Genomic DNA, 11,416 nt, shown 5'->3' on the forward strand with positions numbered 1-11,416 from the left:
ATTGGTCACTCCGCTGTGTGTTGTACCCTGTCCCAGCTTTGCTTTTCTAGTTACATTGTCAGCTCTCTGGGGCAGAGGTTTCCGTTACTTGGGTTTGTACAGACTTACACAGGATTCCACCTGCCACCAAATGCAGCCAGCTCTGGGGCACTGCCTGGCAGTTGTTTGGCGGCAAAGAATGACAATATGCAACCGTGTGTTTCCCAAATAGACATTCACACAACTCGCCTGTGAAATGTTGTCTTAACAAGAGGTGGTTTTGGGCTTGTCTACATGTCAAACATGGCACCTGCACAGCTGTAGCGCTTCAGTGTAGACGCCACCTACACAGGCCTAGTTGAGAAAATGGGCATGATTTGGGGGATGTTTTTCCATAGACAAACTTTCACTGTGTTTGAAACGTTGTGAGGGATTTTCTGATGAAGCGATTCAAAAAAATAAAATGAGGAATTTGAGCTGGGATTTGAAATTGGGGTGAAAATCCAGCAGGGTTTGTCTCCCTAACCCCGTTGAGACTCTGTTTCTTTCAAATTAGTTCATGGAGCCTTTCAAATGTTGCAAACATTTTTTCACCACAATTGTTGTCTAGTGCAAAATGTTGTCATCTGCAAAACAAAAACGTTTTTGCAAAGCCCTAGGAAAAAGGGAGAGAGAAAGAATATGGGCTTGTCTACACTATTAAGACACTACAGCAGCAGAGGGATTTTCCAATCCATGTAGCTAATCCATTTCCCCAAGCTGAAACAGCTAGGTCAAATGATGCATTCTTCCATGGGCCTAGCCACATCTACACCAAGTGTTAGGTGGGCATATCTATGGTGCAGCGGAGTGTGAATATTTTCACATTCCTGAGCAAAATAGAGTAAGAAGGGGGGAAAAAGAGAATTCACTCCCATGAGGCACCATGGTTAAGTATTCCAATGAAGCACAAGAGGAGTAACTGTGTTGTATCATGGGAGATGTAGGCCTACCAGCGAGACCAGTCTCTAGAGAGTGGATGAGAGAGGCACGTGTACTAGAACTCCCATGAGGCGTCACGGCAACGGAAATATTCCAGCTTCCAAATCTCCATCTGAAAAAAGAAATCAATTTTCTGCCAAACAAAATTTAAAATTCGGTGCCCAAAAAATTGAGAATTTTTTTTGTTTTCACATTCATCAAATTTTCTAAGGAAACGCCGACTTGCTTTTCACTCTGACAGGAAAGTAAGGGTGAGAGGCAGCTTGGAAAGACCTGGGTCTGGACGATGGGATGGCTCACTCGCTAATTGCTTTGTTCTCTTCATTCCCTCTGAAGCATCTGGTAGCCAGGATGGGCAGGGATGGTGCCCCTAGCCTGCATTTGCCAGAGGCTGGGAATGGGTGACAGGGGATGGGTCACTTGATGATTCCCTGTTCTGTTCATTCCCTCTGGGGCACCTGGCATTGGCCACTGTCGGAAGACAGGACACTGAGCTAGATGGACCCTTGGTCTGACCCAGTGGGGCTGTTCTTATGTTCGTATGGTACTGGCCATTGTCAGAAAACAGCAGATTGGGTGTGATTGACCTTTGTATGGCTCGTTCTTATAGGGTTATGCAGAGGGAGAGACCCCCACAAAACAGTGCTGTGCATGCTGGGAAAATCCTTCCGCCACCTTCCCTTGACAAGAAACAAGCAGACACCTGAATGATTTCAATACCATTTTTATTCAACCCACTGGATTCATTGATTCACCCATTTTAAGGCCGTCTATGGCTGATGTCCCACATAACTGACTCACACCCCTGTATAGAGCCCGACAACCTGTGATGAACTCATCTCTCCAAAGGCACCCTAAATCCCAAGGGGTGGGGAGGGGGGTTCTCCAGGATCTTGCAGACAGAGCGCAAATCAGGACAGCTGTTTCACCAGGAGTAGCCCGGCCAATGTTGGGAAGAACGCCAGGGTATGAACAGCAGCGTTAGAGCCCTTGCTGGTAGCCAGACGGCAGTCGGCTTTGGTCAGCATATACTTCTACTGGGAATAGTAGAAGCTGCCATTGACTTTCAGCTCACAGGCGCTCTGGGTAGCGCAGCCTTTCAAGATCAATGTGGTGTTGGTGTTGTTAACTGCAGATGGAAATAAACAGGAGATAAGAATCAAGAATGGCCTGGCCTTTTCGTCTCGTCCCCTTCCCCACCAGCCTGGGCCACAGAGCTTTGCCAATAGCCCATTTTTGGGGGGGTCGGTTTCCAGTCTGACAAACGGTTGGAAACACTTGGTTTTGAGTTGACCCAGAATGGGCGGTTTTCTGCAAAATGGAAACAGTGACAAAAGTGAGTTACCTTTGGGGTTGAAAGGGAATGTTTTGTTGGAGGTTTTTACCAAGGGGCTCTTAATGCTTTTTTAAAATATAAAAACTGAATTGGAACGTTTTGGTTTTTTCCGGCAAAAACAATTTGGCAAATTTGACACAAATTCTCTAAATGCTTCAGTTGGCCCGAATCGGCCCTAACCCACTAGACCTCACTCCTGTCCCAGAGCTGGTGATAGAATCCAGGAGTTCTGGCACCCAGCCCCCAGCTCTAACCACTAGATGCCACTTCCCTCTCACAGCTCGGGATAGAATCCAGGAGTCCTGGCACCCAGCCCCCTGGCTCTAACCACTAGACCCCATTTCCCTCTGACAGCTTGGGATACAACCCAGGAAAAACTAGGACTCCAAATATTGAATCTCATAAACCTTCAGTGCTGAAAAACAGGGGCCCGTATCAATGAAAATAAAGGTGTCACTCGATAAACTTCACCAGTTGTACGATTAGGGAATTCTGGATTTCACCAGCTCTGGTAGGAATTCCCAACTGCCTGGGAGAGCTCAGGTCAGTTCCCAAGATCCAGCCAGACTATATGTTCGGCAGAATTACCAGGTGTCCCAGCAAAGTCGATGCAACGATCCTGAGAGCCCATGCAGGCGACGTTCACGCTGTTCTTGCACTAGTCAGCGTTTGGCTCATTGCAGGCTGCGCACTGCAGCCCATTCTTGGGTGAGCTCTTTGGCGGCACTGGGAACAATCAGAGAAGGAACCATGGGTCAGAATTTCAGGACACAAAGAGGCTCATGATGGAGAATCAACAGAACTATCCACCCCCATGGCTAGACCTCGCAGCCAGGATCTCCTCATCTCTCTTCTCGATTCCCGCAACAGCCTGCTCTCTGGCTTTGACCAATGCAACCTGGCCCTGTGTCAAGGTTTTTTCCCCCACTTTGAACTTTAGAGTACAAAAAGTGGGGACCTGCATGAACACTTCTAAGCTTATTACTAGCTTAGGCCTGGTACGCTACCACCAGCCAGAATTTAGTGTCTGGCACACTTTCTCTTCCCCCAAAACCTTCCCTGGGGAACCCAGATTCAAACCCCTTGGATCTTAAAACAAGGAGGAATTAACCATCTCCCTCCTTTTCCCCCCAGACTTTCCCCTCCCTGGGTTGCCTTGAGAGGCTTCACACCGATCCAAACTCCTTGGATCTTAAAACAAGGAGGAATTAACCATCCCCCCTCCTTTCCCCTCACCAATCCCTGGTGAGTTCAGACCCAATCCCTTGGATCTTAAAACAAGGAAAAATCAATCAGGTTCTTAAAAAGCAGCAAAGAATCCTGTGGCACCTTATAGACTAACAGACGTTTTGGAGCATGAGCTTTCGTGGGTGAATACCCACTTCCTCAGATGCATGGTTCTTAAAAAGAATGCATGGTTCTTAAAAAGAGAGCTTTTAATTAGAGAAAGAAAAGGTAAAAATTATCTCTGTAAAATCAGGATGGAAAATGCTTTGCAGGGTACTCAGATTCATACAGACCAGAGGGACCCGCCCCCGCCCCCAGCCATAGATTCAAAGTTACAGCAAACAGAGGTAAAAATCCTTCCAGCAAAAAGACACATTTACAAGTTGAGAAAACAAACATAAGACTAATCCTCCTTGCCTGGCTACTACTTACAAGTTTGAAACATGAGAGACTGATTCAGAAAGATTTGGAGAGCCTGGATTGATGTCCCGTCCCTCTCAGTCCCAAAAGCGAACAACCAACGAAAAAAAAAGCACAAACAAAGACTTCCCTCCACCAAGATCTGAAAGTATCTTGTCCCCCTATTGGTCCTCTAGTCAGGTGTCAGCCAGATTCACTCAGCTTCTTAACCCTTTACAGGTAAAAGAGACATTAACCCTGAACTATCTGTTTATGACCCTGTTCGACTGCTGCTGCAAAAGTTCTCCAAGCCTGTCGCTTGGCCCATGGCACCCAATTCTTTATGTCACTCCCTTTTTCCCATTGCATCAAGCATAAGCCAAATGTCCCACTGGAAAATCCATTTTTTTTCTATGGGAAATTCCTAAATGAACATTTTCAATTTGCTGCCACCTGATTTTCATTCTGGTTTTCGAAAGCTTTTCAGCTTTCGAGGCCAGCGGGCCGTTTTTTGCCAGCGAATGTAATAGACAGAATGAAATCTGTGTTTTCGGATGGTTTTTCCTGTAACGTTTCCAAACGTCTCCAGTTTCGGGAAAAGGTGCAGAGCAGTTAAAGGAATAAAAATGAAATGAGGCATCTCTGGCACTTCGTAAGTTTGCCAGCATTGGTGACATTTGGAAGCGTTAGAGAGAGGAAAAAGGAGAAAATTGGAAATAAGTCAAACAACCCCTGGGGTTTATTTAGTTACAAAATGCCAGAGGAAGAGAAAGAAGAGGGGGTGGGATGTGTGAGTCCCAGGTTCAAAAGGGAACGACCAACATTGACTTTTTAAATTTCCAGTAATGTCTGCAAATATTTTAGCTTAAGCTCGAGTTGAAACAAAATTTGTTTCCAATTTTTCTGCACTGGCACTGAACCGGAAAAACAAAGTCAGTCTCTCTTCATTATGGCAGGGGATGAAATGGGGCTAGTCTGAGTTTTTGTCAAACAACATTTCATACAAGCAAAAATGTAAAGCTCGAGTTTGAACCCAGTGAAACAGAAACAGTTTTAAAATTTCAAACGTTCGCAGGCAAATTGTTTTCCCGCTTGTCAAGCAGCTGTGCATGTGAATGGCTGCGCCTGGCACGTACCGGCCATGGTTATATTCAGGCTGCAGTTGGTGCTTTGAAAACACATGGAGCTGGTCCTCACTTGTTTGTCGGGCCCGACGGTCAGGCTGATGAAGTTTGCACGGCAGGTAGTGCTGTCCTCTATGCAAGCTTTGACGGTCACGTTGTCCTTTCCTAGGTGCAGGGGAAAACGAAAACAAAATCAGCCTGCGTGTGTGTGCGCACATGTGACCCACAACTCCGTCCACACTCCCAACAAGACCCACCCACTCAGAACACCCACCTTTCCTCACACAACCCTCCTTCACCACACAAGCCCTCCACAACACACACACACAGACACAAACACCACAACTCTCTCCACAATGCACACACACACCCTGCAACCTTTCCATCCACACACCTGATACAACCACACTCACACCTTTCCCCACACAGCCCTCCCCCACCATACACAAGCCCCTGCCCCACAACAAACCCCACCCCACACACAGCACCCACATACGCAACCCTCTCCTGACCATGCACAGCCCCCCACAACACCCACACACTCACCCCCCAACCACCCCAATACACACAACTGCACCTTACACAACCCACTACTACATAACCCCATACCTGACATAACCCACCCCCATAATACACATCCCCCACCCACAACAGCCCCCACCACTCAACATGTACCCCACCCCACAGCACCCAACCCATACACTCTACACAACCAACCTCGAATATCCGCACACCCAACTCTCCCCCACAGCACGTACCCTCACACCACACAGCCCATACCAGACACAACCCTCTCCCAACACACACACACACACACACACACACACACACACACACACACAAGCCCTCACACCTTATTTATTTCTCACCTTAATGAAGCAACCCAAAAAGGCCCTGAATTTCGACTAATCCATTTGGGGTAAGAGCATCATGGGCTGGCTGAAAGTTAGGCAGGTTTGTGGGAGGGAAAGGGGAGTGCCAGGCCCCTCTCTCTCACCTGAGAAGACTGTTTCCAGAGTGAGGATGCAGGTCCCCTCCTTGCAGTTCTGCACACTGGTAGGACAATTTGCCTGGGACTTGAAGACTGGGCAAACTGAACATAGATCTGTATGAAGAAACACCAAAGGTCCAAGGTTAATTCTGGTGGAAAGATCCTGCCCTTCTTCCCTTGTTTCCCTAAGGGTTTATCCTCATTGGGGAATTTACAGGTGTCAGTAATCCAGATTAGTTGAACCAGATTAAGTCCCAGTGTAGACACTCAGTAAATTCAATTTAGGTGACTTTACGGTGGAGGTGAACAAAACTGAATTAAAGCCACTTTTAATCTGCATTAACCAAAAGGGTGAATTTAAACTGGTTTGGTTAAAGTCCTCTGTGTACACTTTCTTTTGGGATTAAAGTGGCTTCATTCAGTTTAGTTTAATTCACTTTGGAGGTAAATTAGGGGCTTGTCTACATCAGAAAGTTGCAGCGCTGGTGAGGGAGTTACAGCGCTGCAACTTTGAAGGTGTACACATCTGCAGGGCACCACCAGCGCTGCAACTCCCTGTTTGCAGCGCTGGCCGTACTCCCGTTTTGTCTCGGGTGTAGAGGATCCAGCGCTGGTGATCCAGCGCTGGTAATCCAATGTAGACAGTTACCAGCGCTTTTCTTGACCTCCGTGGAAGGAGGAAGCCTCTGGTAATCAAGCTGGTTTCCTTTCCCGGTTTGCTTTCTCGGTCCCGGAGCCACCCAGCAAACCGCAGGGAAGGAGACCTGCTTGCTCGGGGTTCCGGGACCGAGAGAGCAAACCGGGAAAGGAGACCAGCTTCGCCGCGGTTTGCTCTCGCGTTCCCGGAGCCACCCAGCAAACCGCAGGGAAGGAGACCTGCTTGCTCGGGGTTCCGGGAACGAGAGAGCAAACCGGGAAAGGAAACCAGCTTCGCCGCGGTTTGCTCTCTCGGTCCCGGAACCCCGAGCAAGCAGGTCTCCTTCCCTGCGGTTTGCTGGGTGGCTCCGGGAACGCGAGAGCAAACCGCGGCGTTCCCTGTTTGCTCTCTCGGTCCCGGAACCCCGAGCAAGCAGGTCTCCTTCCCTGCGGTTTGCTGGCTGGCTCCGGGACCGAGAGAGCAAACCGCGGCGTTCCCGGTTTGCTCTCTCGTCCCGGAACCCCCCTTGAAGCCGCCCAACAGCGCTGCAGTGTGGCCACATCTAACACCACTTGCAGCGCTGGTTGCTGTAAGTGTGGCCACTCTGCAGCGCTGGCCCTATACAGCTGTACTAATACAGCTGTAACAACCAGCGCTGCAAAATTTTAGATGTAGACATGGCCTAAGAAACTGAATTAAGGTCATCTATATTCCAAATTAAATGGGTTTAATCCAGGTTAAAAATCACACCTTTGGTTAATTTGGATTAATTTTCCAGAGTGTCCGCCTGTAGGCAAGGCCTTTGATGAGAGAATGATCAGGGGGAACTTGATAGAGGGTTACAGAGCAATGGCTGAAGGGTAGGTGGCGCGGCTGGTCAGTCTGAGCCTGAGCGGTTTACACAAAGGCCATTTGCACAATTGGCACAAAGGAGCCATAAAATGGGTATGAGTTACTGGGGCCAATAGGGTGACGCTGGAGTAAATCAGGAGTGACCCTGCTGGAGCCAGTGGTTGAAAAGGATAATTGTGAAATGCGCGGCTCGGAGACTTACATTGGCCATTAGCTGCAGCTAGGAGCACGGCCAGAAGGCTGAGCATGAGGGAGCCCTGCATGGCAACTGGGAGAGTGTGGTGCTGGGCTCGGAGCTGGACTGGACTCTTGTTTGACTTGGATGCACCAAACTCTGCAGCCACTGTGAGCACGTGCTGGGGGGGAAACACAGGAAGTGGAGAGCTCCGGGATTCCATGCCCTGGGGGGCTGTAGGATTTACTAGAGAAGCTGTCCCTCTCCTGCCCAGTCTAAGCTTGTGACTCATGGCAATGAACGAAAATGGCATCTCTAGCCCTGGGAACCGGCCTTGAAGGAAGCTGAGTCTGCAGCAAGGAGACAGGTGCTAACAGCACCAAATCCTCTTGCTGGGAGGTGGCACCGTAACATGACTTTACGGCTTTGAATCCAGAACAATCACTCGCAAGAACTGAAAGCAGAGGGAGACAAAGCAGGCTGCTCGCTAAGGTACAGAGAGCCAACCTATCCCACCTGACTCTAAGCCAGCTCTCCATGGACCGCCTCCAGTCACACACGCTGCCCTGCAGAGCCCCTTCCCTGCCACGGGACCAGGAAAGCCCCTTCCCCAGGGATAGCAAATCACTGAGCATTGCAACACCGTTTCAATACAGCCCAGCAGACGCCAGCTTGGCGAGATGCAACCTGCCCCGTGTGTGTGTGTATATTGATGTGTACAGGGTATCCCAGCCACTAAGGGGAACTGGGCCCAAAGGGGGTGTCGGCCCTGCAGGGAGAGGGGTGAGGTCCAGTTCTGGTCGATGGATATGTACTGGCTTTGACCCAGCTAGTGCACTACAGATAGAAATGACACACACACACAACTTCCACACACCCCTCCCATACACAACCGACACACGGACAGTCTCCCCTGTGACCCCTCCCACACACAACCTCCTCTACTTCCCCGCAACCCCCACAGCCCTCCCATACACCCCTCCCACACACACCCCTCTGTCTCTTCCCTAGCAATCCCCCACACACCTCCCTATTACACAACCCACCTACTCCTCTTCCCACCCACACACCCCATGCACCCACTGCCCCACACACAACTTTCCTCCCCCACACATAACCTCCTCACACACTCCCACGTAACCCTCCCCCACACTCCTCCCCTGCCTCACCCCACATAACCCTCCCCCACTTCCCGCACGTCTGCCCCCTCAGCCCTCCCAGCTGCAGTGTGGACGAACCCTGAAGAATTAACAGGGGAAGACCGGTGGCCCTCCCACAGCTGGGGTGAGAAAAGGCTGCAGAGCCAGAGGAAAGAAGCAGCCACTGGGAAGGCGGAGGGACCCCTGGGGGCAGAGTCTTTGGGCAGCTGCCTGGCTGGGCTGCAGACGCAGAGAGTTAGGAGGCGTCACAGAAGCAGGCTGCAAGGTTGTACCCAGCACCCTTCTCTGTGGTCCTGGGGCACTTTCCAGTCAGGCATCAAGTGATGTGAATACACCCCTGTTCCGTGTCATTCTTTCTCCCCTCCTCACCCCATTCTGTCATCAGTAGGGTCCAGAGTCAACAGGCTGAAGCCAGAGTCTCTCAGACCTTCACTAACGTTCCTGGTCCTGACTCACTAGAGTAGCTTCTGCCCCAAAAGGGGAGAGAATATTAAAGATCCAGGTGGAATCCTAGCAAGGACCTACCAGACATGAGGCTAAAAGGTCACTGGCCAAACAAAGGGGAAACTGAGGCAGTCTCAACTGCAGGGGGCACCAGCAGCTAAAAACAACTGCAGACAGCAGGTTAACTCTGAACCCTACTGATAGCCACTTTGCTCGCAATTTCAAAGCTGAAGCAGGTGCCTCCAGCCAAATGGGCCCTTTGAATTGCCCTGGTAGTAGAAAGTAGCTTTAAAGGGTCGGGAAGCAGCCGAGAATGCAGATCTCATATTTTCCTCCTGAGAACTAGCTGGGAATGAAGGATGAGCCAAACCCAGGGTAACTTATTCAAGTGCCTGTAGGTGGAAATTTTAAACTCTGAATGGAGTCAGGCTCCTAATTCCCAATGAAACCAAGGGAATTAGGCACTTTCTGAGACGCCACTAGGTTCCTGAGACTTTAAATCCGGCTCCTATTTGTGTTACGAGACAGAGAAAACTAAAACTGCCAGTTTCTTTCTTCTTATTGCATCGTATCTTATCTGCCAGATAATGGGACAAGAAAGAACCTCGGTTTTGCCCAGTCTGGCAAATCCCATGGATGAAACCTCACAGCCTTATCCAACAATTTGGCAGGATAACGGGGATTTTGCCCTCTGGAATTTCCCTAGGATAAAAAATCTCTGGTCAGAATATTTCCCCCTGTCGGGAGATAACATTTTTTCCCCATATGGAAATTTGAAAAAAGTAAGAAAGCAGGGCAGGGAGGAGGGGGGGAAATCGACCTTTCCTCACTTCTTGTCTGGTTTCCCCAGTTAGAAAACAGCAACAAATTGTGAAAGTTTGAGTTAATTCCCCCCCCCATACACCTTCTCAGCCCTTTTGCAACCAGAAAAAAAAACAAAACGATGTGTTACTTTTGCTCACTTAAAGAGACAATTAATCAGGGAGACAAAGCAGCAGGGTGGATTGGACAGAGCCCTGCGCTTCGGAGGACTGATAAACTACTCATCAGGCTGCTGCTTGCAAAACCCTTCCCCATCTTGCCTCGGTTTCCCCATCTATAAAACAAGGGTGATGACACTGACCCTTCTTGGTCAATCGCTTTGACAGCTGGGGGCTGTGATTAGTATTATTTTAAAACAATCAGTTACTTTCTCTTGTTTTAATTTTTGAAAACTAGGAAAACTTCAAAAAAAATTAACAGAGGGTGGGCATTTTCCTACCATTTCCACAGGAACAAATTCTGGATCCCGTCTGAGATCCAGGGGGGTTCCCTGACATGTCAGGTGCCCCACATACCCTGTCCGAGACACAAAGGGTCTTCCCATTTTGCCATGCGTGCCTGGACCCTATCCAAAATCACGGGTGGTGAGTTCCCCATCGTGCCAGGCACCACCTGGGCCCCAACTGAGATCCAGAGACGTTCCCCATCGTGCCAGGCACTGCCCAGGCCCCATCTGAGATCCAGAGATGCTCACCATTGTGCCAGGCACCACCTGGGCACCACCCCCGAGATCCAGAGATGTTCCCCATTGTGCCAGGCACCACCTGGGCCCCACCCGAGATCCAGAGACGTTCCCCATTGTGCCAGGCACTGCCTGGGCCCCACCCGAGATCCAGAGACGTTCCCCGTTGTGCCAGGCACTGCCTGGGCCCCACCTGAGATCCAGAGACATTCCCCGTTGTGCCAGGCACTGCCTGGGCCCCACCCGAGATCCAGAGACGTTCCCCGTTGTGCCAGGCACTGCCTGGGCCCCACCCGAGATCCAGAGACGTTCCCCGTTGTGCCAGGCACCCGAGATCCAGAGACGTTCCCCGTTGTGCCAGGCACTGCCTGGGCCCCACCCAAGATCCAGAGATGCTCACCATTGTGCCAGGCACCACCTGGGCACCACCCCCGAGATCCAGAGATGTTCCCCATTGTGCCAGGCACCACCTGGGCACCACCCCCGAGATCCAGAGATGTTCCCCATTGTGCCAGGCACTGCCTGGGCCCCACCCGAGATCCAGAGACGTTCCCCGTTGTGCCAGGCACCCGAGATCCAGAGATGTTCCCCATTGTGCCAGGCACTG

At 50.2% G+C, this 11,416-nt stretch overlaps 1 pseudogene; it reads right to left on the bottom strand.

Moving 5' to 3' along the window:
• Nucleotides 1-1,628: 1,628 nt before the first annotated feature.
• Nucleotides 1,629-7,789, bottom strand: LOC115640381 (annotated as a pseudogene).
• Nucleotides 7,790-11,416: the final 3,627 nt, after the last annotated feature.

The sequence above is a fragment of the Gopherus evgoodei genome, unplaced genomic scaffold (assembly GCF_007399415.2).
Source record: "Gopherus evgoodei ecotype Sinaloan lineage unplaced genomic scaffold, rGopEvg1_v1.p scaffold_31_arrow_ctg1, whole genome shotgun sequence".
Classification (NCBI taxonomy): Eukaryota; Metazoa; Chordata; order Testudines; family Testudinidae; genus Gopherus; species Gopherus evgoodei.